At 37.9% G+C, this 27,496-nt stretch overlaps 1 pseudogene; it reads left to right on the forward strand.

Annotated features, from left to right (window-relative positions):
• Positions 1-886: 886 nt before the first annotated feature.
• On the forward strand, positions 887-27,395 carry LOC124722039 (annotated as a pseudogene).
• The last annotated feature ends 101 nt before the right edge of the window (positions 27,396-27,496 follow it).

Raw genomic sequence — 27,496 nt, forward strand, 5'->3', positions numbered from 1 at the left:
GGAGAAGGATAGAACTGTCTCTGTTATTTTCCTTGAGTTATTTAGTGAGATTACAGAATGCATAAATCTGGCAAATGAGGCGAGGATTATACACTTCAGAAAAGTTGCAGTAATATTTTCAGTGATCAGACCACCGCTACGATCGCAAGTTCGAATCCTGCCTCGAGCACGAGTGTGTGTGATGTCCTTAGGTTAGTTAGGTTTAAGTAGTTCTAGGGGACTGATGACCTCAGAAGTTAAGTCCCATAGTGCTCAGAGCCTTTTGAACCATTTTTTGAAACTAGTAAAGAGTATAGGAAGGTGTTTTGTACTGAGTGACTAAAACAGTCAAACAACACTTCGAAAATGTGCCTCTGTTTAATGGTTTTGTTCAAATTTAAATAAGAAACTCTCGTGTTACAATGAGCCAATAATAGCAACCAAAGCATTAAGCCGTAAGAATCATATGCAAAATTTACTATAAAGATAGTGACATTTATAATAAGTAACCTTTACTTCCAAAGCAATTCGTATTTTCTCCTTGAGTTTCATTCTTCTACACATTTTTCTAACGCACACTGTGGACATTTTTATAAGCGGAGGTAAGTTTCTGGAAATTTCTTGTTTAGTTATTAGTGTAAGATCTACGGTCTCTATTGGAAGTCCCCCTTAAACATCCCAACAACCACCACCACCTCTATTGGATTGGATTGGCTTTGTCAATAATGATTTTTAATTCTGTCATCAAATGCCCCCACTTTCGAAATCAGTACTTTAATCTAAAAAGCCATGGATTCATGTCAGCAAATAACAACTCTGCTTTTTCCTTCACATTTTAAATTAATCAAATAAACTGGCTTGTTCTAGTGCGTAGTTCCGTTGCTTTGTTGTCTTTGGTTGTCGGTATTATTAAAATCCACTGCTCCGGTATGTCTTCATTTATTAAAATACAATCTCTGAGAAGCAGTTTGTTTGGAGGCGTACCAAATCCAGTGCTGTGTTTATCTAGGTTTGTTATTTTGAGTATGCGTATGGTGTCCATTGTCATGTAATCGTATCGGGTTAAGAAGTTATTTGTGTGTTCGAAGTTTGGTTGCGCGTTGCGCGATTACTTGCTAGTTGCAAGCAGTTATTTTTATCGGTGTACTGCTACAAATTATTCGATTGTTGTAAAAGACGTCTCCAGGGCTATTACGAGTCATAACATATCAAAATTGATGAAAATACGTCCTAAAATAATCTCCCTTCGTTGTCTCATACCATTATTATATATACTGTCTGATGTTTTGGAGCATTAGTAACATCCAGTACTGGTATGTAATTTCACTGATAAAATAAAACCATTACCGTCGCACCCCTCCAGTTCTGTAGGACTACGGTTTTGTTGAATACAGATTTTTTAATATTGAACTGTATTAATCATCCCTTTTATGTGTAATCATGCTTATTTCTAGACCTCGGTATATTTATTTTATTACGCATTGTATCGCAGTCATGTTTTACGTGAAGTTTCATTGCTCACATTGAAATAATTGTGACGCATTGGCATTATTTCACCTAAACCAAGTATGTAAAGATCTGTATTTACGAATACCGGTACATGAAATGTGTAGATATTGTAATTGGAATTGTGAATAAGTTTTGTTTTAATTGTAGCGTAACTATGACTGTGTAGCTAATATCTAAACCCCAGAAAGCACCAAGCTGGTATTCTGAAGGGGGTGTGGAATCTGAGAAACAACCAGTATTCAAGAATATTGCTATCAAAAAGATGTTTTTGGGAGTTAATTTGACAAGCTTAACCATGATAGCCTCATGATACTTATTCAAGAAACTGGACTAAGCAATAAATGCTTGTGTGTGAAAAAATAAACGTGTTTGGAGTCCAGTGAACAACATGAGCCATAGGTAGCCTATATGAACTGTGATGTCATATGGCATCTATGATATTTTGTTTGTTTCAGTGAAATATTTTGAGTGTGTGTTTTGATCATAATATGAAGTTTATTTTTTGTGGCTGGTAGCTTAGACTGTATTGTTTGCTAGGTGTTCTTTAAGTCTAGGCCTACTGGAGATGGTGTTCGACTGAGGGAATGCTTGTGGCATACAGGATGTATATATGTGTTCATTTACATTGACAGGCTGATCTGTAGACTAGTGTAAACATATATCTAGGATAGGTTGGGTTGGTAGGTCATTCCACAGATGCATTTAAGGTAGGTCATTCCATAGATACATTTAAGTACATATGTGAGGCTCAATTTTCGAATTGTGGTCTGGTATTTTCAAGTTTTTAATATATTTGAAGGACTAATAGAAAGAACATCATGGGCCCAAAACTACCTTTTCTCACAGAGATCCTGTTAGTCTCTAGCATTTTATTTCGCTAATGTTTTCGTGTTATTAGTTATGTGAGCAGTTGATCAGTTCGGGACTAGTGTAGCAGGGGATACAACCCGTCGGCTTTGGACATTGACGTCACAAGTCGCCAATCGAGAAGCGATTCTTCTTAGTGTTGTAGCTCCCTTCAGTGGCTGATAAGTGTTTTTTGGCTTTTTAAAAAAAAATCTCACGAGATAGAATAAACAGATCCACTTTATTAAGCAATCAGTAAAAAAACGAAACTGAAACATAACAGCAAAAGCGAAAATGGTAAACTGCTATCTAGGGACTTGTGACGTCATTGTCCAAAGCCGACGGGTTGTATCCCCTGCTACACTAGACCCATCAGTTCTGTGTCTTATATCTCCACCAAGTTAAGGGTGTTGTCGTTCATAAGCTTGGTATCACATTTTTAACTAATCCTGTTGTTGGCATTTCAAAGATTGATTTGGACACAACAGTTCATAACCAGTTCTTTGTCTTGCCTTTCTCCAACCAGTCAGTTATAGAGAGGTCTGTGGTTTAACATGAACTCTAAAAACAGTGCAGTTTTTATATTAACAGATTGTTGCCAGAGGTTAAAGAGTGGTAAATGACAGAAGAAAGGGGTTGTGACATTTTGAAAACTTAAAGTGCAATATTAGGGTATGCCTTCTTAGTCACTGTCCACGTTCTCAGACTAACATGTAAAAATCTTTTTATGTACCGTGATATCATGTCTTAGAGTTGAAGTTTGTTGTCTAGATAACAATAGGGGGAACAATCTTACACGTGAGGTGATATCAGTGCAAGAATCCAAATATTAAACAATGAAGTTATTAAGGAATTGTTTTATAAAGAAACAGTATGGCTGGTCACTACTGATAGTCAAGGAAGCAAGATCCCAGGAGGCCCTACTGCTGATTAACACTTTTAAAAGTGAAACACTAATCTTATTTTTCAGAACTATTCATTCTTGTCCTCACATCCTGTCTGTCTGCGTGAGGTAGGAACTAAGTTAAGGGGCCATTGGAAGTGTTCTGTTCCACCTGTCTCCTTTGACCCATGAGATAATGGTGGTGTGTGTGTGTTTTTGAATTGGTTTGTGTTTGTTGAGTTTAACATCTGATATTGGGTTCATTATCACTATGGTAACATGGGTTTATTTGAGTCTGGGTAGCCAGTGCTGCAATGTGGATTTGGAAATCTTCGTGTGTGTGTGTGTGTGTGTGTGTGTGTGTGTGTGTGTGTGTGTGTGTGTGTACGTACGTACTGGTAGCGGCGGTCAACCTAGGTGATTTTGTTGCACGCTTTTGTTGGTAATAAACTTTTATTTTTGTTTTAATCTGTAGTAATTCTGATGTTCTGTCTGTTTTACATTTATCGTACTTTGGTTGGTTTTAATTGATCTGGTGTATATACAAGTTTTTGCGTTTTCGAGTTGTTGAAGGTTTTGGTTTTTGTGGTGTTTTTTGAGTTATGTTGGTGTGTGAAGTTTACATTGTTTTCATTATTATTATTATTATTATTATTATTATTATTATTATTATTATTGCTGGTAGGTATTGAGAGCTGCATTTGAGCTACATAGGTCAAGGGAAATGTCTGATTCCACTCTTCGGGTTGTAGCTATTGGTTCCTTGGTATCTGGGCTTCCTTTCAGCTGTATTGGTTCCTTGCTATCTGGGCTTCCTTTCAGCTGTATAGGTCGAGGGAAACATCTGATTCTGCTTTTCGTGACACTTATGCAGTCTAGGGAGTACATGCGCTGATCACGAGAAAAGTACCTATTTTTGAAGGAAACACGTATTTCTGAAGATATAAGCATATATATGCGCTGAATACCAAACATTTTTTTATTTCAAAACTTGAGTGTTACAGTCATATCTGACGCGCTCTTCACCAAAAAAGTACTTATTTTTCATTTGGATGCAAAAAAAAAATCAGTTAACTGTCTCAAAATTTTTTTTGTATCAAAAATGACATATTGCATATGTATGCATGGAATTTAATTTTTTTTTTCCTCTCTCTCTCTCTCTTCAAGAAAGGTGGAATTAATAACAAAATTGTGGAATGGATTTTCCCAAAACATTGACGCCAGAGAAATTCCGCCAGGTAGTTATTCAGCATAGCACGGTGAGTTCTGAAAGGCCTTATAGGATTTTTTCTTTAGCTTTTTGCCAGACTGACTTCATGTGATTTGTGGTTGCGTTTGTAAAGGGATCGAGAAAATAAAGCGAATGATTAACAGCCAGATTATTGTAGCCCAAGTTACCTATGGTGTTGTAAGTTGCCACAAATCAGAAACTGCTGTGGTTCCAGTAGCAAAACATACTGTTGCAAAATTGGCAGCAAATGGGTAGCATCACGTTGTGGCACAGCAACCATAAAGCTTTGCTTTGTCTCAACGTCATAACCACCAAAGACCCATTGCTCTCGCACCTATGACTTCGATGGTGCTGACGAAGCAGCTCTCGTCTATTTCAACAGTATGACCAGGGCCGCCCAAAACTATTGGCTCAATTAAGAAATATTCATGGCAGATATCTCTACAAAATTGGCACCAATCGACCACAGTGTGCTCACTGCCAATTTTGAGCTCCCTCATTAAAAACTTTTGCCTATTGAGTTCGAAAACCCACATGTAAGACAGTTGCAAAATTTTAGAAATGTCTAAATGACTGCCAGCAAAAAATGACATTTTCCTGATTGAACATTTCTTTCTACAGCCCCTGCCAATGGAGCAGCTCCAAATTTCGCCATCTTTCCCTGTAGTTTTCTCCAGCTTCATCTCGTTGTATCCAACACAATACCCATTTTCACACACCATATCGTTCTTCATAAGATCTTGTTGCCTAGCCCATTGTATTGAGCTTCGGGTGTTCTCCATAACATGGTATAAATCTTCCACTACAAAGTCGCTCAAATCTGGAAAATTTCTCGCCATTTTGGCACACGCAGTAATATACGATACTTCAAAACGGACAGCCTCAACAGAAAAATATAGGTTGTTGGGCGCACTGATCAAGATGCATAACTGTGAGCAACAGGGACATATACCATATGCAACAATATGCAAAGCCAACAATAGCTATCATGGTTAGGATGTATGAAACTGTAAGCATTACCTATGGCTAAAGAACTCTGTGAAGAAATATATTAAAGTGTCTGCAGCATATTGGCATAGCAACATGAATAAGCTGGTGAAAGCAGACAGTTAATTAATCTTTTTTTTCCCCCACCTCCATATGAAAATAAGTACTTTTTTGGTATTCCGTGCATATATATGCTTATATCTTCAGAAATATGTTTGCTTCAAAAATAGGTATTTTTCTCATGATCAGCGCATGTACCCCCTAAACTGCGTAAGTGCCATTTTCGTTATTGCAGATGTTGGTTTTTTGGTATTGTGGGCTTGGTTTGAGCTATATAGGTCGAGTGAACTGTATGATTCCTGCTGGCTTTGTGGCTGTAGCATTATGTTGTAGGTTGAGACTTTTTTAGGGGTGATGTGATGTGATGTTTTGTATTGTTAAAATTAGGTTGTCCTTGCCCTAGACCCCCTATTTCCCGTGGTTGTTCTGTAGTTTCATTTTATCATTGAAGTAAGATTACTTTCACTGTTTCTGTCTTCCTGCAGGTTTGTTGGCATGTGTACATAGTGACAATATTGACGACATTTTGTATACTCTGGACGTAGGCGTTTCTGTCATATGGATGACGTCATGGGTCAAAGCAGATGGATTAAATCGGATGCTTCCCTAATGCCGAGTTCCGAAGGTTTGATTGGATCTACTGACACTGCCTTTGACTGGTAGCATGCTACTGATGATGTGGTGTGTGTGATATCCATGCACAAAACTTCCACACAAACACATGGGTCGTTTCACAATGCCGTAATTAGTTTCAACCAGTCAGTGGTAGTCTTCAGACGAAAGGCATATGCTGAAGCTGACGGTAGACAGAGATTAGTTTCTGTTGTGTTCAATGTTGTTGAGAACAGAATGGAAACCAGTATGTGCCTTTACCCTAAAGGCGCTAGCTGGCTTGTCAAAATTGGATACAGCGTTGTGAAATGCTTGTGAGATTATGTCAAAAAATATATAAAAGAATTTTAGATCCCTTATCTCTAAAACAGTATGTCATTTTTTTCCATATTTATATTGCTTCTGCATTATTTTTAAATGCAAGTTGGGGAGCCTATGATTGTTTCGTTATGAGAATAGATAAAATTGTCGTTGCAGTGTGTGGCTGATTTCGATGAGTGATTTATGTCCAGCATTTTGATTATGTGATAGGTGAAAGCAGACGGATGGTATTGATAAAAATCAAAATTTCTGTTATGTAAGCTAGGACTAGTGGGCCAGGGAAAAAACTAACTAGTCGCTCGGTCATTTCAGAAAAAAATTGATATTTGCTGGATGAATTCCCGAATGTTTAATGGGTTTAAAGACATTTTTCAAAAAAATTTATTCTCAACATTTAGAAACAGTGGCTATTTTTTGCTTTTACAGGCATCTGTTTTTCTTTTTTTTTCTTTTTTTTTTTTTTTTTTTTTTTTTTAAAAAATTATTCAGTACTGAGTTGAAGAATCATTAACTGGACTATAAATTAAAAACCATGATAACCATGCTGAATGTATTCCTTAATATAGGCCCTACTTTTAATGGCTCAAACTTGTTGATTGCAAGCTAAAAAAGCGTATTCTTTAAACTATTTAATTGGATAGATAAAAATTCTACTCATCAAGCAGCGGCAGAACACATACATAAAAGACAGCTGTAATTGGCAAGCTTTTGGAGCCAGTGGCTCCTTCTTCAGGCAGAAGGGTGGAAGGGGAAGTAATCGAGTGAAGGAGAAAGACTGGAGAGGTCTAGGAAAAGGGGTAGATATTGGTTAAGTCACCCAGAACCGCGGGTCAGAGGAGACTTACCGTACGGGATGAGAAGGAAAGACATTACTTACGGTAAGTCTCCTCTGACCCGCTGTTCTCGGTGACTTTCCCGATATCTACCAATTTTCCTAGACCTCTCCAGTTCTCTTCCTTCACCCCTCTTCCGTCTTTTATGTGCGAGTTCTGCTGCCACTTGGTGAGTAGATTTTTTATCAATCCTAATTGTATTTTTCCAAAGTAAGAGTAATTTCTCAGCCTTAATATTTATTGTGCTATTACACTATACAGTATAACTACTTCTTATAGTGAGAAGCTTACACAAAATGTACACTATTTTAAAAAATTGATTTTTTGAATTTTTTCGTTCTTTGACCTACAATATCTTTGTAAGGAGAGCAGATAAAAGTCTGAAAATTACACACTTAATGGATCTTCATGATATCAAACTTAAATTGGAAGTAACAAACAGAAAATATTGTGGGGAAGGCTAACCAAAGACTGCAATTTATTGGCAGTACTAAGGAGATTGCCTACACTACGCTTGTCCGTCCTCTTTTAGAATTCTGTTGCGAGGTGTGGGATCCTTGCCACATAGGACTGACAGAAGTGCATTGAAAAAGTTCAAAGAAGGGCAGCACATTTTGTATTATTGCGAAATATGAGAGAGAGTGTCACAGAAATGATAATGGATTTGGGCTGGACATCATTAAAAGGAAGGCATTTTTTGTTGCAACAGAATCTTCTCATAAAATTCCAATCACCAACTTTCTCCTCTGAATGTGAAAATATTTTGTTGACACTGACCTACATAGGGAGAAATGATCACCACAATAGAATAAGGGAAATCAGAGCTCGAATGGAAAGATATAGGTGTTCCTTCTTTCTGCGCTCTATACGAGATTGGAATAATAGAGAACTGCGAAGGTGGTTCGATGAACCCTCTGCTAGGCACTTAAATGTGATTTGCAGAGTATCCATGTAGATGTAGACAAGCCTGTACAAATCTGTGTGTTGTCATCCCCCTTCCACCAACATCTGTTCACTCACACTTAGTTAATAATGAGCCCTTGAAGTGTGCAGTTGAGCAATGGAGTCTCAAAATAACGAGAATAGTTTTTCTAAGTGTTGGTTACTAACCTTGAAAACTCAATAGTGTGTCATTTAATTGCCAAAGTCAGGATAAATTTCTGAAGGGCAAAAGCAAACCTTGGCAGTTGATGAATGTATAGTTCTTGCTCTTGCTGACTTTTCTGAAAACTATTCCTTTGTTGTTCAAGTGAAATACAAGGGCGCCACTGGGTAAACAAACAGGCCACAGTTTGTCCATTTGTGTTCTGTTATAAAGATCCAGATAGACTAGAGTTATAGTTTTTGTGTTGCAAATGATTACTTTGAGCACAAAGCTACAGCAGTGCATGCTTTTCACCTGCAGTTAACAAACTACGTAAAACAGCACGACAGTTCCATAAACAAACTGATGAACTTCTCTGATGGTGCTGCAGGCCAATATAAAAGCAAACAAATATTAATATCTCCTTTCTCAAAGAAAAAAAGACTGTTGGCTCGGTGCAGAATAGCACTTTTTTGCATCATGTCCTGGGAAGAATGAGTGTGATGGCATAAAGGGTACAACAAAGCGAGCTGTCACAAAAGCTAGTCTGCAACGGACCTATGAGAACCAAATCTGGACACGTCAAGAAATGTTCAAATTCTGTAAAGAATAGGTAAAAGGGATTACGTATGTTTCATTAAATGTGAGGAAATATGAGAACTCTATGCCAATGTCTTGGAGGAAAGATTCAAAACTTGTCAGAAGATTAAAGGCACCCGATCTTTTCATTGTTTTATACCTCAGTCATACAACTTGCTCAACTGTAAGTTCACATCAACAGCCTCTGATAGTGAATGTCATCACTGTGGAAAACTTGTACCACTGACACTTCAAAGTAAGGACATAGTGGCTTGTGTCTATGACGAACAGTGGTGGATTGCCAAAGTTGGTAACATTGCTCGTCAAAACCAAGATGTGGATGTTACATTTTACCAGCACCAAGAACCCCATTTAAAAAATTTGAAAAGGATCAACACGAGAGGCCCGTTAAAAATGCATTAAAGGAGTTGTCTTCTCCCCTGGAATTTATGACTGTGACTAGGCGAACATTTAACTCTGTGCCCAACATGAGTGAAGAAATATCTCTGTTGTTCAATAAACAACGTAGCAAAAACAAACAAGTTGAGAACGGGATAATGTAATGAATTGTCTCATTTTTTAAAGAGTTATCCTAGATATTTTTAAATTATGTAATTTATACACTGTTTCCATCAGCCCAGATATTGCAAACAGTAAGAAACATATTTTTGACTCATATTTGAAATTTTTTTTGTCCATGGAATCTCAAGGTTGAAATTTATACAGAAGTTTGATATCATAAAGGTCTATTAAATGTGTAATTTTCAGATTTATATCTGGTCCATTAACAAAGATTTGCAGACCAAAGAATGAAAAAATTCAAAAGATTTGTTTTTAAAGTGTTTCTAAGTATAAGCTTGTCATAATTGTTTCTCTAAAAAAAAAAAAAGGTATCTGTACTGAGTAGTGTAATACCACAAAATGTATTAAGGCTAAGAAACTACTCTTTGGAAAGATAGTATTAAAATGGGTTTTTTAAATTTACAACCAACAACTTTGTGACATTAAAAGTGTATTCCCTAATACATTCAGCAGGGTGATCATGGTTTTAATTTATAGTCCAGTGTCTGCTGAAATAAATACCTCTTATATGAAAGGTCTGGGGCAATCCATTACTGAATAATTTAAAAAACCACAGACGCTTATAAAAGTGTAAGAAAGCCTGAAACAAAAATGGCTGCTCTTTCTAAACGATAACCAATAAATGTTTTTAAAAAATATTTTTGAGTCCACCAAACATGAAGGAATTCACCCAGCGAATTCTTTCTACGAGAATGCAGTTGTCTCTCTTTGTAATTTTATGGCTTTCTCAAGTATGTTTCCCTTTGGATACAATTAATTGATAGTTTTATGGTTTGGATGGTGTACGATCTTCCACGGAATGCTTGTATTTACTTAATAGGCACACGTTTAAAAATCCAAATATTAGATCATTATTTTTCTGAAGGAAACATTGTTTCCAGTATAAATCCTAGATGCAGAATTGTATTGTTTACATTGTGACTGCAGCACTATTCTTCTCTCACCTGTTGTATATAAATATTTCTGGAATAATTTTAACATCTGTTTAACAGGACACTAATGACAGCAGCAGAGAAGCTTGCTGCTGTTCCTGATGTGGATATCGACCCAGAAGGAACATTTAAGTATGTTCTAATACGTGTCTTTGGTCCAGAGGGTCCTGATGGCAAAGAACCGAGCAAATTAGTGGTCAGTAACTGGTAAACTAATATTTGGTCAACTTTGTGATACATTATTATTTGAGAGACAGTCGTTAGCATCATTTTTCAATTTTCTCAGTTGAATTTTTCTTCTGATGTCGGTGACTTGCAATGGGGAATTGTAGCCTAAGGTTGGTTGTTATCTGCATAACATAGTGTTTCAGTGTTTACTGTTAAATTGGAAGTGAGATGGTGGATGGCGATACAACTGAAAACGCACAAAAGATTTTCACTGAAACACTGTTGAACTACAGTTATGGCCCTGTGTGCTATGGTATCTTTGCCAGATAGTGTTGACAGAGGACATAAAAAAGCATTCAAAGAAGAGCAACGTATGTTGTTTTATAGCTAAGAAGGGGGAGTGCGCCATGGACATGCAGGGTGTATACGACCCGGAAGATCCGGGGAAAAACCCAGGAAATTTTTCATTGTTTTTGTTTTCAGTTAAATTTTTGTAATTTTGATTGGTAAGAACCGATACTCTAACAAAGGATATTACTGTGTCTCAATACTGCAGCAATAAAACATGAACAAGAGAAAAAACGAAAATAAAACTTAAATTTCAAGGGAAATGCACCATATACAGCAACAAAACAGTGCTCATACAAGTGTCCGCCAACAGTAAAATGTGTCAAAGGCTTTAGGAAGACTGTGCAATGGTTCGTAACAGCAAATTGCCTCCGCTGAGCGTGACGTCACAACTGTTTACATTAAATTCATTTTAGCAGTTACGAGCTCGATCATGCGCATGCACAGTTGAGTAGTACCTTCTCCCGCTTCTGGCTACAGAAATTGTTGGCTGTGTAAGCAGTCGCAGCAAGCAGCTAGATGCTACCGGGAAAAATTTTACTGGAGCGCCCAAGCCGCTAGATTTATACATGCGCAGGAGGTCCAAATCTAGGGGGGGGGCAAATTCATATTCTTGAGGGGGGGGGGGGGGGGGGGGGGGGAGGAAACCTTGTTTCACAAAGCGACTCGCATCCAGCACACGTTAGTTCGTTAGTTTATCGATTATTCATATTACTTTGAAACTCATCCCTGTCGGTTTTTGAACATTTTTAACACATTCTAAGTTGATTTTGAATGAATCGTAAGTTGATTTGTGAATGCGTGCGTAGTGTACATGTTTCCTCTGTCAGTGGAATCTGACAGAGCTGAGCGAAGTAAGGCTGAACGGATGAATACCAACCGCTGTCTGATTGTGTGGTTGATTGTGTTTGCGAATGATGAGCGTTGTTGTAATTACTAGCGGAATCCATAGATTCAGACTACAGGAGTGGAAATAAACGAATAACACGTAAGAATGATTACGTATTACCTTCGCGGTGTATACAAGAAAATGAAATTTTGACAAAAAAATTTTGGGCAGATCGCTATACTAGTAAGGGCGAGTTGTACAGTCCCCAGCTAGCAGCTACTTTAAGTTCTGTTCTGGAAGAAGCACGGAAAATGTGTTGTACAACCATGTAACAACGCCTAACCGGAGAATAATCACGGGATAGCTAAACCGGTGATTCTGGTAGAGTTAATGAAGTTAACCTGCAAATAAGCTTTGGCATTGGCAGGAATAGTTACAGAATTAGCGATAACAAGACTGTTTGTTAGAATGATGAAGGAGAAGCAATGGGGGCATCACACAAATTATGGAACAATATGACGATTCCAAGTTCGTATAAAAATTTCATACTACTACTTTTCGATCTCGTGCTTGAGGAATGGGAGTGTATGAATGAAGTGTGAAACTATTTCCTAACGTAAAGCCTTTTGCTTGTAGTTGGCCTAATAGGCATTTGATATTGGTACTTTGTGAATTATTTTCTGTCCTTACAAAACAGACCGTTTGTGCCAAAACAGTCTCATTTATTTTGTGTGTATTACAATTGTTGTAATATTAGAAAGGCCTATTTTGTTTTATCTAGCAGACAGTGACAAAATAGGTGTAATCAGATCGGGAAACAACACCAGTCTTGGGTCCTATTTGTATTAACAGCTTTTTCAGTATTAGACAACGACATTTCGACTTTTCGTGTAGCAAAATGTTTGACGAACTTTGATGAGGTAATAGATTCTTTCACAGAAGGAAAGCACTCCATGTAAAGCTGTACCAAGATTAGAGGGTAAAAAATTCTAGGAGCTAAGGATTGAAGAAACATGTATTGTCTTGCTTGTCTCATGTCTTTACTGGGTTTATATATCCTATATTTAATTTTATGTCACACAAAGCAGCAAGTTGTTAGCTGATAGGGAACAAAGAGTGCACATTTTCTGAAGAGTTCTTTTTTTAAAAAAAAGAGGGACAGAATGTCAAACCGGCCAACTGTAAACAGGAGAGGCACCACAGGACATTTTAATTTCCACTGTCCTGAATATGGTTTGATGGCATCCATTACAAAATATACACATTTCAATTCCACAGAGCGAAGTACAGTGACGTGCGATAGGAGAATGCTGTGTGAGGAGACGAGACACTGCACTTTGGCACACTTATGACATGTCTTACATTTCCTCAAACACACATGTTGCATGCATCAGACCCTTCAGAAAGACGTGCACTACAAAATGAACATATTTTTGGAAATTATGTATATATATATATATATATATATATATATATATATATATATATATGTTGTTGTTGTTGTGGTCTTCAGTCCTGAGACTGGTTTGATGCAGCTCTCCATGCTACTCTATCCTGTGCAAGCTTTTTCATCTCCCAGTACCTACTGCAACCTACATCCTTCTGAATCTGCTTAGTGTATTCATCTCTTGGTCTCCCTCTACGATTTTTACCCTCCACACTGCCCTCCAATACTAAATTGGTGATCCCTTGATGCCTCAGAACATGTCCTACCAACCGATCCCTTCTTCTGGTCAAGTTGTGCCACAAACTTCTCTTCTCCCCAATCCTATTCAATACCTCCTCATTAGTTATGTGATCTACCCATCTAATCTTCAGCATTCTTCTGTAGCACCACATTTCGAAAGCTTCTATTCTCTTCTTGTCCAAACTATTTATCGTCCATGTTTCACTTCCTTACATGGCTACACTCCATACGAATACTTTCAGAAATGACTTCCTGACACTTAAATCAATACTGGATGTTAACAAATTTCTCTTCTTCAGAAACGCTTTCCTTGCCATTGCCAGCCTACATTTTATATCCTCTCTACTTCGACCATCATCAGTTATTTTGCTCCCCAAATAGCAAAACTCCTTTACTACTTTAAGTGCCTCATTTCCTAATCTAATTCCCTCAGCATCACCCGACTTAATTAGACTACATTCCATTATCCTTGTTTTGCTTTTGTTGATGTTCATCTTATATCCTCCTTTCAACACTGTCCATTCCATTCAACTGCTCTTCCAAGTCCTTTGCTGTCTCTGACAGAATTACAATATATATATATATAAAAAAAACAAAGATGATGTGACTTACTAAATGAAAGTGTTGGCAGGTCGACAGACACACAAACATACACACAAAATTCAAGCTTTCGCAACAAACTGTTGCTTCATCAGGAAAGAGGGAAAGACGAAAGGATGTGGGTTTTAAGGGAGAGGGTAAGGAGTCATTCCAATCCCGGGAGCGGCAAGACTTACCTTAGGGGGAAAAAAGGACGGGTATACACTCGCGCGCGCGCGCGCGCACACACACACACACACACACACACACACACACACACACACACACACACACACACATATACAGACACAAGCAGACATATTACACGTTTTTTCGAAATTTTCCCGAATTTCTCCGTCCTTTAACGTGTTTTAGCGGCAACACAACCACGTAACCTTTATGCACATCGCTGTCTACCAACCCAAGTTCACCACAGGATCAACTTAACCAACACTTTTTCGCCTTTTTTCATACCAGATTTCCAGTTGCTTTCTAGTTCACCTTTATCTCTCCCCATATATTTTTATCTTTCATTTTCATTTCAACCTCATGTTACACTTTCCACCTTCTAATACCATGTCACCCTCACAACACCCCCACAAAAAAAAAATGGTCTTTAAATATGTCTGCTTGTGTCTGTATATGTGTGGATGGATATGTGTGTGTGTGCGAGTGTATACCCATCCCTTTTTCCCCCTAGATCCGGGACTGATGCGCAGAACAGTCTGAATTACAGTTGGGAAGTGGGTAGTCTACACGTGACCCATTTTTACATTTAGTGTTTTTGCTGTTTCCTCTTCATTTACTGCTCCCACATCAAATGAAGACAAAACAGATTTCTGTGGCCGGGAGCTATCAAGTGAATTAAAATACATTCACATAATAATGGAAGGCTAAACTGTGTTATTAGTTGCAGATTTTATTTTATTTCCATCTTTCTGACAGTCAAGCGTTAATTGCCTTTTAGAACAATGAAGTTATTTTTGTTGGTTTGCCAAAGAAATTTTCTTTCATTAATCTTTTCCACTAAGGCAGACAATATATTTGAGACAAAGTGTTTAATTCCACACACTGTGTTTGCTGCATTTCAAGTGCACATTTTCAACTTCTAGCACATTTGGAATTACGCCATAATAAAGAACCAAACATGAGACAGGACAGTACTGGTACTCCAAGAAAATTTACATCCCAAAAACCACATAGAAAAGCTTAATAACAGGTCGTGGGATTCTGGACATACAAATTTGCACTTTAAATGTGAACATTTTAGTATGGGTCACGAAATTCCGATTCTCTTGGAGTATCCTCTGATGTCTTGTTTCTTACATAATGTAAGATCTTTTAATGTTTCACACGTACGAACATGCGGGCTCCCTACGACATCGTAGCTGCGCTTGCGCAGTGACGCCTGTCATCTGGCGCTCTCTGGCAACTGCAGAAACGAACCTATTTCTAACAGGTCGTGGGAAAATATTTCGAATGGTGTGTTGAAAATCGTTACCATCAAAGTACCATTCCAGCAGTTACACCAGAACTATGTGAGATAATGTATGATGAATTTCTTAAATCACAAAGTGTTTGACTCTCATTTAAAAATCAACTCTTTGATGATGAGCCATTTAGATGAATTTTGAGCCTGGAAGATCAGACATTTATGTCGTTATTAAAAATTTTACTGGCACCTTTGTGTGATACATCTTAAATTGTAATACGCGCATGAAAGACCAACATTTTATGAGAAAGCTTAGCTTCTCTTGCAGCGTATTAATCTGATAGACCAATATTATATGTGAAGGCTTTGCGTTTCGTTTAGCAACACTATTTACATTAATTTGAGCCATTAACTTTTTCTGTTTGTGTGTTCGCGCTACTTAACAGTGATGTTGCTGTTGGTTGACTACATCACGTGTCCTAAGCTCTGAATACCTGCTGTGATCGGCTGGCGAAATTGCATGAAATGAGCTATGACTAACTTACAAAAGCGCATCCCAATCTCAATTTCAATGCTTTGGAAAGTAACATGCGGTGTTTGGTGGAATTCGAGTTTATACTTTCCTAATACAAAAATATGCAGCATACATGTTGCTGCACATCAAAGATCTTTCCAAAATGCGTGTTTTTTTTTTTCCTAAAGCGCCAGGAAATTCTACGCCCGTGTATAAAACCATAATCAAAGGACTTATAAGGTATACAGTTCCAAGAGAAAATATACCGTCAGTTAACAGGGAAAAAGTATGTTTTCACTTGGGGGAAAGTGTATTTTTGACTGAGAAATCCGGGAATTTTTTTTCCTTGTCCGCATATACCCTGACATGATATACAAGTTGGGGTGACAGTCATTAAAACAAAGGTGTTTTTTGTTATGATGAGATGTTTTCAGGAAATTTCCTCTGAATGGCAAAATATTTTGTTGGCACCCACCTACATAAGGAGAAATTATTATCGTGATAAAGTAAGAGAAATCAGAGCTCCCACAGAAGCTGTTGAAGAGTGGAATGTTACAGAAATAGTCTGAAGGCTTTTCGATGCATCCTCTGCCGAACACTTAAGGATACAGGATACTTATAAATGGTGGAAAAATCAAAATTTTTTAAATGACTTTATTAAATTCTATAGTCTTTCCTGATTACATTGATATATACACTGTAGGGTTTGAAATGAAAAATGACCTATACATACCAAATTTTAAAGTTACGGTCATGTACGAGGTGCAACAATAAAGTAAGGAGACTGATTTTCTTTGCAAGATGTGGCACCCCTGCAGGCTTGCGTAGGCACAATATCTGTGACCTTGGTCTATAAGCCGCTTCTAGTTCAAGCGGCATGTTGAAGCAACTGCTCAGTCATTAGTTGTGCTGTAATAAGTTAACACGTGTTAGTGTCTCTCATCACAGAAATGGAACTGCATAATATTGCACAACAGTATGCCATTTCTTTTTGCGTTAAATTGAGTGAAAACGCGATGACAACTTTTACGGTAACCTTAAGAAGGCTTTTGGAGAGGAGGTTATGTCAAAAGCTCAAGTTTTTGATTGGCATAAAATGTTTAGTGAAGGCAGAACAAATGTTGAAGATGAAGACTGCAGTGGACGACTGTCAACCTCACGGATGGATGTCAACTTGGCCAGGGTGCATGAACTCATAAAATCTGATAAAAGGTTATCCATGAAAATGATTGCAGGAGAACTGCACTTCAATCGAGGAACGGTTTGTCTAATAATAACATTGCTGATAATTGGATTCTGCATCACGATAATGCACCATCCCATACTGCTTTGTCAGTACAGTAATTTTTTACCTCAAAACAAATTTCGGTACTGCCAGGGCCACCTTATTCACCAAATATTGCTCCGTGCAACTTTTTTCTCTGTCCAAGAATCAAAATGGCGGTCAAGGACACCATTTTCAAACAACGCAAGATGTCCCAAAAGCTGTGACGAAGGTCTTGGAGGATATTACAGAAGATGAGTTCCAGAAATGTTACCATCAATGGCAGAAGTGCTAAAAAAAGTGTGTGCAATCAGAAGGGAACTTTGAAGGAGACAACACGAAAATTGACTAAAACTGTAAGCAACATTTTTTTTCACATCAGTGTCATTACTTTACATTCGCACCTTGTATACTGCCATGCCCCCTTTATTTCTGTTACAGAAACCAGTATTATTTTGAAAAGAACTGTGCACTTTCTTTCTGTTTCCAGCGATTATATGTATGATACATTGTATATGTTGGTAACAGTGCAGGTTTCTAGCGTCTGTAAATGATTATCTTTGCAAGTATTTACTTTTGTGTTCTGAAGCAGTTTGTTCACATGTTAATAAACGTTTGTTTCCCAAGCGCTACATATATTTGTGAAAATACATATTTTTTAGTGTGCCACACATCAAGAAATTCAATAAAAGGAAATTCTGTGGTAACCAGTTTACAAACAAAACAAGCCACACTGTTGAAAGTAACCTACGTGTCAGTTCTTCAGTGAAGAAATTCGCACATGGCACGCCTCCTGGTGATTCAAATTTTTGTGTTAAAAATGACGCTGTTTGTAGTGGATTTGTTGTTGTTGGTGTGGGTATCTTATCTTCTTTGATAAAGGAAGTGGAAAAATGTAAACAATGTGATGGTGTAGGCTGTCTGGAAATAACTGAACAACAAAGTAGTAGGAAGGGTTTAGCGTCAAAATTAGTTGGTCTGTGTAGATCCTGCAATAAATCTACCTCGAAAATGACTTTGAACATTGTACATAATTCATATGATGTGAATTTGAGGTTAGTGTACGCAATGCGTGCAATAGGAAAAGGAAGAAAAGGCTGCACAAACGTTTTGTCATTTGATTGACCTTCCTCCTCCCAGTAGGTTCAGCAAGTACATAAGAATACTTTTAGGTGCCTTGACGGTTGTGTCTAAAGCATCTATGAAATGTGCAGTAGAAAAAACTGTTAATATTAGTGAAACAAGGGACATTGCTGTTGCACTTGATGGGACATGGCAACATCGAGGACATCGTTCCTTGAATGGTGTTTTAAGTGCCACTTCTGTGGAGAATGGAAAAGTTGTTGATGTTGAGTGCTTATCTAATTATTGCCACATCTGACATAGTAACACTGAAGGACATATTGAACATCAGTGTTATAATAATTATGATGGTTACAGTAGAGGTATGGAGTGTGATGGAGCTCTAAAATTATTTCAGAGGTCAGTGCCCGTTTATAACGTTAGATATACAAAGTACCTAGGTGATGGGTACTCTAAAGCTTTCAATAAAATTAATGAGTTCAATGTTTATGGTGATAGCTTCGTAACAAAACTGGAGTGTTGTGGACATGTGCAAAAGAGGATGGGTGCTAGATTGAGGAAGCTAAGAAGTGAAATGAAAGGAAAATTGCTATCTGATTGAAAATCTCTGTCTGGCTGAGACAGATTGACAGAAACTGAAATAGACCTCCTTCAGAGGTATTAAGGACTGGCCATTAGACAAAATGCACCTCTGAATGATGATACAGCAATGAGGAAAGCTGTATGGGCCACCTACTTTCATAAGTTGTCCACAGATGACCACACTGTTCATGGACTTTGCCCTAAAGGAGCAGATTCTTAGGTGTGGTTACCAAAAAGCAAAGGAAAGTGGTCAAATATACTATCAAAATATCATAAGCATTATCTCCTTGAGCCTGTTATGAATGAAATAAAACCAATTTTTAGAGACCTGAGTGGACCCCGTTTTGCTTAGTACCACATTTACTCGAATCTAAGACGCACCTGAAAAATGAGACTTGAAATCCAGGAAAAAAAAATTTCCCGAACCTAAGCCGCACCTGAAATTTGAGACTTGAAATTCAAGGGGAGAGAAAAGTTTTAGGCCGCACCTCGAAATCGAAACAAACTTGGTCCATTGTAATATGAGACACAATTTAGGTCAAATGAATGACGATACAGCTACAGTAGTTTGGTTCGAGTCGTAAGCTCAGTAGTTAAGCTTTACCAGGTAGCCATTGCTATGCGTCAGGCGCTCCGTCCGTATTATACGGGTACCCTTCCTCTTTCGCGTACTTCGTTAGCGAAACAATGGCAAGAGACTGCTATTTGCTGTTACCTACACTCCTGCTTTCTTTGAGAATGATCAACAAGAACCAAATAATAGACAGCGTATGATAGAAGATATTCTGAACGGGAGTTTAGCGAAAATTTTTCTCCGTTTGAAAATCTTTGCAGGCACCTCTTTAGTACATTACATTCTGCACTGAAATTAGTCATCTTAGATTTAAAAATCTAGTCAATTGCCGTGCTTCATTTCTGACTGTATCACTATTAGGCATAAGAATAATACAAATATAAACATGGGATGATATCTATATTTTTCCGCGTTTGCTGTTGTCTCACTCTAGTTTCGTAGTTTATTAGGCAGACAGGATTTAAATGAGTTAGCAGCAAACACGAAAGAATACCTGGCAAAATGTTTATATTCTAATTATTCTTATGTGAAGAGAATACTGCATGCTATTCATAATTCATAAAAGTTCCTATAAGGAACCATCTCTTCTCACAGTTAGGAAAAAATTCAGAACGTAGAGTTGGCCATATTGACAAACATCCCAAACAGTCTTGCCAGTCGGATTTTCGTAGTGCATTGAAATGCTGCTACATTCAAAGGTGCACAATACGGAATTTGTATTTACTTCGTTGGATAATGTATGAAAATGCAGTGGTCGAAACTCGAGACGGAGGAAAAACTTGTCTGCCACCCCCCCCCCCCCCCTTTTTTTTTTTTTTTTTTTTAATGCACTCGTGCAGAGGGTTTGGCGCCAGTATTTATCTTTGTGCCTGCAAAGCATGCCTGTGTAGTGCTACATATATTCGACAGCAGAAGTTAGCTGTGGCGGCACCTACCAACATTTTCCAGAACTTCCGCTTACTTTGCACTCGATTCTAAGCCGCAGGCTGTTTTTTGGATTACAAAAACCGGAAACTAAGTGCGGCTCAGATTCGAGTAAATACGGTAAATGTCTTCATGGGGGCACTCAGAATACAAATGAAAGTTTCAACCATTCCATACGGGAAAGATTACTCAAGAATGTTTTTGTAGGACTAAATACATTAAAAGTTGGTGTACTAGATGGTGTGCTATGTTTCAATGACGGAGTGATAGGAAGGTAGGAAGTCCTGAGAAATTTAGGCATAAAATGTGGCTCTAATATGAAAGATCAATTTCTTCTGTGTGACAGACAACGGGTGCATGAAGCTGAAAGATTCGCTCTTCAAGTTACCAAAGAAGCAAGAAGTGCTAAAAGGAATGCCAAGAGGAAGCTTGAAGATGAAGAAAGGCTGCAGGATGTAGACTATGCTTCAGGAATGTTCTGAGGCACAGTTTAATTGGACTCATATGTTCATTCGCAATTTCCCGCTAGTTGTTTTCTTCAGAATTCAGGTACAAATATTTCCTAAAGTTTATAAAGCATTGCTCTAATTTTTTCTGTAACTTTTGGTCGTCCATACTTATGTAGTAGACCTAAGCTTTATTGCAGAATCAGGTAAATCATAGAAAAAAAAACATTTTTATTTGGAAAAAATTATAAATATTAAAATGTAAGATGTGATACTTTTTTATCCTTGTAATATACGTAATAGGTGGAATTAAATAGGTCTAGTATCTCAGCCATGTCATGCATGTCTGGTAAAAATTTGGTCTCCTTCAAATGTATAACATTGGATTAAATGGTACCTCAGTTTGAGGAAGAATTTCCTTGTTACTTTTTTTAAATAACTCTAAGCAGGTTCAAAAATATTCAAAATACTTCTAATTTGTTTAGAAAGTGTGCTCTATTACCTGATATCAACAAAAAATCTTAAAACATATACATTATAAACAGTGCCTGAAAGAAATATAATATTGAGCTGGAAAAATGCCCCGTATCCTTAAGTGTGAACTGCCAGATAGCCGTGTAGATTTACACGAGAAATATCGTCTGGTTTGCACTGATGATGTAATGATGTGAGGGGGCTGAATGCAAGTTTTTTTTTTTTTACGCCTGCTTTGGTGACGGAAGCAATGCATTCAACTTCCAGAAAGAAATTATCTCACAAAACAGGCCTTTGACTAAACTTCATAAAGTGCCGTACTGTGCTGGTTTATGGTATAGAGCAGATGTTACCAACAAGTATTCCATTGGTTCTCCATCATTTGAAAAAACGTCGTTTTCACTAAAACACAGCTACATTTACAACTCCATTTTTCCTGTACAGTGTTCTATAATACATACAATTGTGACTTTAAATGACAGCTTTGAATTATCAAGGGCATCAGTTTTTTTTCCCAAATTTAATGTGCCATTATCAACAGAATGATTGCATGCAGATCATTATATTGGCGTGTGAGGTTTTGGGATTGACATTTATTTTTTTTATCGCGTATCTTGAGACTTTGAGCCAAAGCTCGTGGGATGAGGTGGTACCTAGTTTACAGAAAGCTGAATATAAAATTTATAAACAAAAAATTACAGAATTAATAAAATATGAAATTAAGAGAAATTAGGATAAATTACATGTTGCATAGAGAAGTTCTCATGTATTGTGAGGGTCTCTTATGCAGAATTGTAGCATACCACAAGGTAACCTTTGTGTGTGGATTTGAATACTTACGTGTATCACTCTTTTTTTCTGCCCTGCTGGGAAATTTGGAAAAAAAACCTGGAGAAATCTTGTTTTTTGTCTCAGTAGATGAAACCGTTTGTTTACTGGGATTTCCTGCATCGTCGCTGGCTGGATGCAGCTTAATACATGCACCGCTTCCCTACTCCCTCATTCTTACTGCTTCTCCACTTCCTACCACTCCCCTCAGCTTGCAGTCAGTGCTGCCACCACTTCTTGCCACTAGCCTAGTAGCTGCCGATGGGAGGCGTGAGGGGTGGTTTGTTTTGATATGATTCTTGGAGATTGTTGACCCAGTGGCTGGAGACAACGGTCATATGTGCACGAGTTGTGTCTGAGTGATTGTGTGAATGTGTGTGTGTGTGTGTGTGTGTTGTGTGTAGAGTATTTGCACAAATTGATGGATTTATCACCACCATCTCATTTCGTCAACATAATGTCAGTGACTTGTGTAAAGCTGGCCACATGAATGGACTTCCATGATGGGCCAAAACCACAGGCCGTTTCTGTGGGTCTCTCTAACGGATTGGGGCTGCCGATTTGAAGCCCATCGTTTCCCAATAATGTGCAAGCCCTGCCCATCGGATCTAGTCTCGCCGATCTGCTCCCAGGCCGGCTCTGTTTGTGTGTGGTATAATGCAGTGGGTTTTCGTGATTTATCCGAGGACTCAGGACTGTGGTGCTCCTCGGCAGGCCAGAGGCCACGGGCGTTGGAGTTCAGGAATTATGACTTTCTCACTGCAAGTACATTGTTTTATAAACATTTTATTTATTCTAGTACATTTTGGGGCTTAGAAAATAATTTATACAGGATGTACATATCTTTTTTTTTTTTTTTTTTTTTACGAACATTCAGTACACGAAACATGAGTGACCCGGCAGACATCAATACAGTAATCGAATTCGTGTCATACCTGTCCCAGCATGGCATCGTCAATTGTGATATTTGTTTCTCGTATTCTCTCCTGGAGCTCCGCTACATCACGTGGTAGAGACCATACATACACCGGATCTTTAATGTGTCCCCACAGAAAAAAAGTCACACGGAGTGAGATCTGGTGATCAGGGAGGCCATTTCATGAAACAGCTGTTCCCTTCTGTAGCACGGCCAGTTCATCGATGCGGCAGCTCCGTATTCAGGTACCCACAAACTTCACGATGAAAATGGGGTGGAGCCCCATCCTGCTAAAAGATGAACGGAGAGCCCAATTGCATCTGAGGCATCAGCCATTGCTGCAACATATCCGAGTAGGAATATCCAGTGACAATGCTCTTGGCGAAGAAGAATGGCCTGTACAGTTTTCGACACGACAAAGCACAAAAAAACATTTACATTTAGCGAATCACACCCAAATTCAATGCATTCGTGTGGATGCTTTGTACCCCAGATTCGACAATTATGCCTGTACACTTTCCCATTAGTGTCAAAAGTGGCTTCATTGCTAAAACTTAAGCGATCAAAATTCCATCCCCGTCCTTATTCAATTGTTGCAACTGTGAACAAAACTCAAAACACTTGTTTTTGTCGTCGTTATTGACCTTCTACCCTAGCTCCAATTTGAATGGTTTCATAGACAACTTCTGTCGCATGACTTGCCACAGTCAGTGGAGCCATTTCGAGTTCATGGGATGCACGACGCACCAATTTCTTTGGACTCCTTATGAATGTCTCTCGTATGCAATCCAAATTCACTTCACTCACACTGGGATGTCTGCTTCTCTGTGCTGGGCACAAGCAACCCGTCATAATAAATTTGTTGTGCCTTCCTTGTTGGTGGTTTCTTACCGTACTTTGTTCTAAACATCCATTGAACAGCTGTAGAATACACTTTTTTTGTCGAACTCCAACACACAGAAAGTTCGCTCCGCACCTGAACTTGCCATATTTATGACTGGTGCTATTGGCAAATCACCAAAGTATGCTGTGGTGGTATACATGAAAAAGAACTTTCAGGGTTTCTCTTCAAAATGACATATGTGTGATATCTGTGCTATGTTTGGTTCTTGTGCAACAAATAATTGAAAGTGTTCCCAGATGTAATGTACACCCTGTATATTAGAAAGTATGAGCGATAGGAAGAACAACTTGTGGCAGTCACAGGCGGTTTGTATGCTATGTACCTGTATATTTTGGCCTGCCTTATATACTTCTTTCAATAGGCCTACTTTTTTCTGAGGTTATTTCTGAAATCAGTGTAGGTATTTTAAATCTGTCTTGTGACTCCAAGGAAATGCGTATTTGTGTCACCAAATATGTTTAGTTTTATTGAAATAAAATAACATCAGTGGTCTTAATGGGATATTATATACCATTGTCTTTCTTTCTCCATCTAAAAACTGTTCATTACAAAAGATGCTGAAATTAGTACTTAAGATTTTTGCTCATGAGGGGAAGAAATACAGAAGTCCTTACATTTTTTTTTTTTTTTTTTTTTTTTTTGTGAACTTGTCTTTACTTGCCCTTGAGATCTCGAAATTTGTCAGGGAAAAATGCTAAAACTTGCTGGAAATCGGGGAACGTCACTTGGGGGAACTTGCGGCAACCCTGAATGTTCACAAGCTGGCACTGCAGAGCTTGCTGACTGCATTTTTCAGGGATGAGAATATTCTTGCCAAGTGCACAGAATTGGCCCAAACTATAACACCATATGAGATAACAGAGCAAAAGTAAACAAGCGCTTTTGTGTTTGTGTCCAAGACATAGTGTATAGTGAAGACAGAAGTGTTCATTTTCTGCTTAAGGTGTTGAACATGATACTTCTGAGAGAGCTTTTCATCTATCTTCAGTCTTAAGAATTTAAAATGTCTGTTCGACCAGCTCAGGACAAGACTATTTCTATTTTACAAGAGTTGAGTTGTTGGCAGTGAAGTATTAATCCGTTCTCCAAAAGCCATGTGCTGATGTTGCCAACTACCTTGTCAGCTAGATGATTTACGTTATGTTCAGTGTTTTCCGAGAGAACACGTGTCCGAATATACAAAAGCTTTCATTTGCATTTGCAGTAGGTATGGGAAAAAAAAAAGAAAAAAAAAAGAAACAGAAGCTCCTGTGTGTGTTTCCTATAGATAGTGGATATAACAACAGCTCCTTTAAGTTACGTTTTCAGATTATTTTTGATGCCACAATTTCCACTCACGTTGCTACTTTTGTGTTTTCTTCTTGCTTAGTACTCTTGATACATTTTGTTCAAAGTTTGACTATGGTTCCTGTTACTAGGTGCGAGGATACAAGTGAGTTGGCTTCCATTTGGACGTCTATGATGAGACGATGGACAGGGTGAAAGGCCTCGGCGTTGATGCAGAGTGCACTGGTGGTGGGAGAATACAGCACGACCCCAGTGCCAAGGTCATCAAAGTGTACAGCTACTCACAGGTAGTACCAAAAGCAGTGAGTTGTAGAAATGACAGTATGTGTCATCTTGAGCTGTTATTCAACTTAATTTTTTTACTGTGTGACTGGTTTCAGTTGAAGACCATAATGGTTTCAGTTGAAGACCATTTTCAGGCACCTGTTGTATATACATCGCGGATACGGGAAAATTTGGGATGAAAAGAATGTTTGAAAATTATAGTAACAATACAAGCAACACCTACAGAATTTGATTACCAGCAAAAACTATATATATCAAAAGAATACAATGTCAGAAATATAAATTAAATATCCACAAGCATTGTATGTATTGTTACTACAATTTTGAAATATCCTTTTTGCCTGAATTTTTCCTGTTTCTATGCTGTGGGAACAACAGGTGCTCGAAAATGGTCTTGACCAAAACTGGTTGCATCGTAAAAAAAAATTATCAACAGCTTAAAGTGTTACATGATGTCATTTCTACAATTCGTATAAGCTGCAGACCACAGTTAACAAAAGATATTTTAAGAACAGTGAAGTTTCTGTTCATATGTTGTGTGCCCTATAATTCAAGTATTTTTAAAGCTTTTAAGAATGTTATACGCCAAGCTCCTCCATGGGAAAGCAGTTTCTGCTTTGGTTACATGGCACAAATTATAGAATACCTTGTTAGATGGTCAGAAGTAAATGTCACCAGATGTTAATACCTGTAAATCATCATCATGCTTCTTACACCCGTGTACAATAATTTGGGTGTGGTGTTGTGGACAAGTGTTATGGTTGAAATGGCTACTGTTGTTCTGGGTAGCAGCCATGATTATGAAACTTCCTGACAAATTAAAACTATGTGCTGGGCCAGGACTACATCCTGAAACCTTGCCTTCCGTGGACAATGCTGATACCAACTGTGCTGTTCAATCTGATTCAGGATTTTTTCTTACACCTTTCAGATTACTTTTGAGGCCACAATCCTTGCTTCCACTTGTATATTTAGCGAGAGAGAGTTGTATATGTAGCGAGAGCGAGAGAGAGAGAGAGAGAGAGAGAGAGAGAGAGAGAGAGAGAGAGAGAGAGAGGATCTTCTGTTCCATAATTTTATGACATTATTATTATTAATATTATTATTATTATTATTATCAGCTTCTGTATCTTTTGATTGAGTATAGTTACGGCAGCACATGAATTGTGGTGAGCCTGGTGTTTTTACAAGACTTTTTCCAGTTGCCAGGACAGTTGTCATAATTACTCAAATCAACAATTCCTTGCACTTGGAGCAGACCAAATGATTCCTCTGTACCCCTCGCACCTATTTTATACTTTTCAGACTGTGTTTCACACATTTTGTGATCTACCTGTTTCATTTAACACAGTTAATACAGTTGCAGATTGTGGGTACGTGTTTAATTTTTTTGCACGGTTACTGCTGCTTGTGTTTCAGTGTTGTGTACAATGCCAGACCCATCAATAGAAAAATTAATTCTGATGCTGCATCTTGCACATCTGTTCTGAAGGTCTTTACACACTCCCTTTTTCTGCTGCTTTTGTGTTGTGATGTGTGGTGTAGAAAATTTCAGATTGCTTTACGGTTTCATGTGCTCTGTATTAGATGCAGTTTTAGTGTACGTACAAGCACATTGTTTACTTATGATGTAGTTGTAGTTAAGAGTTCTCGTTTTAGTGTTTAATTATTATTGTGATATGTAGCACACTGTTTAATTGTACTTTAGTTTTAAAATACCCAAGGACTGCTTCATTTCAGGGGTTTGGGAAGGCAGACCACAGCAAGACTGTAGAAATTCTGAAGACTGCATATCCTGTTTACAACATTACTTGGAGTGATGAAGGATACTGATCTGCTCAGGTAATTAAATTTACATATGTGTGATACATTCAAAATGTCTCTGACATTACGACAACCTTCATAATGAATGAAGGTGATATTTTTTCCATTTA

This window comes from Schistocerca piceifrons, chromosome X (genome assembly GCF_021461385.2).
Source record: "Schistocerca piceifrons isolate TAMUIC-IGC-003096 chromosome X, iqSchPice1.1, whole genome shotgun sequence".
Taxonomy (NCBI): Eukaryota; Metazoa; Arthropoda; class Insecta; order Orthoptera; family Acrididae; genus Schistocerca; species Schistocerca piceifrons.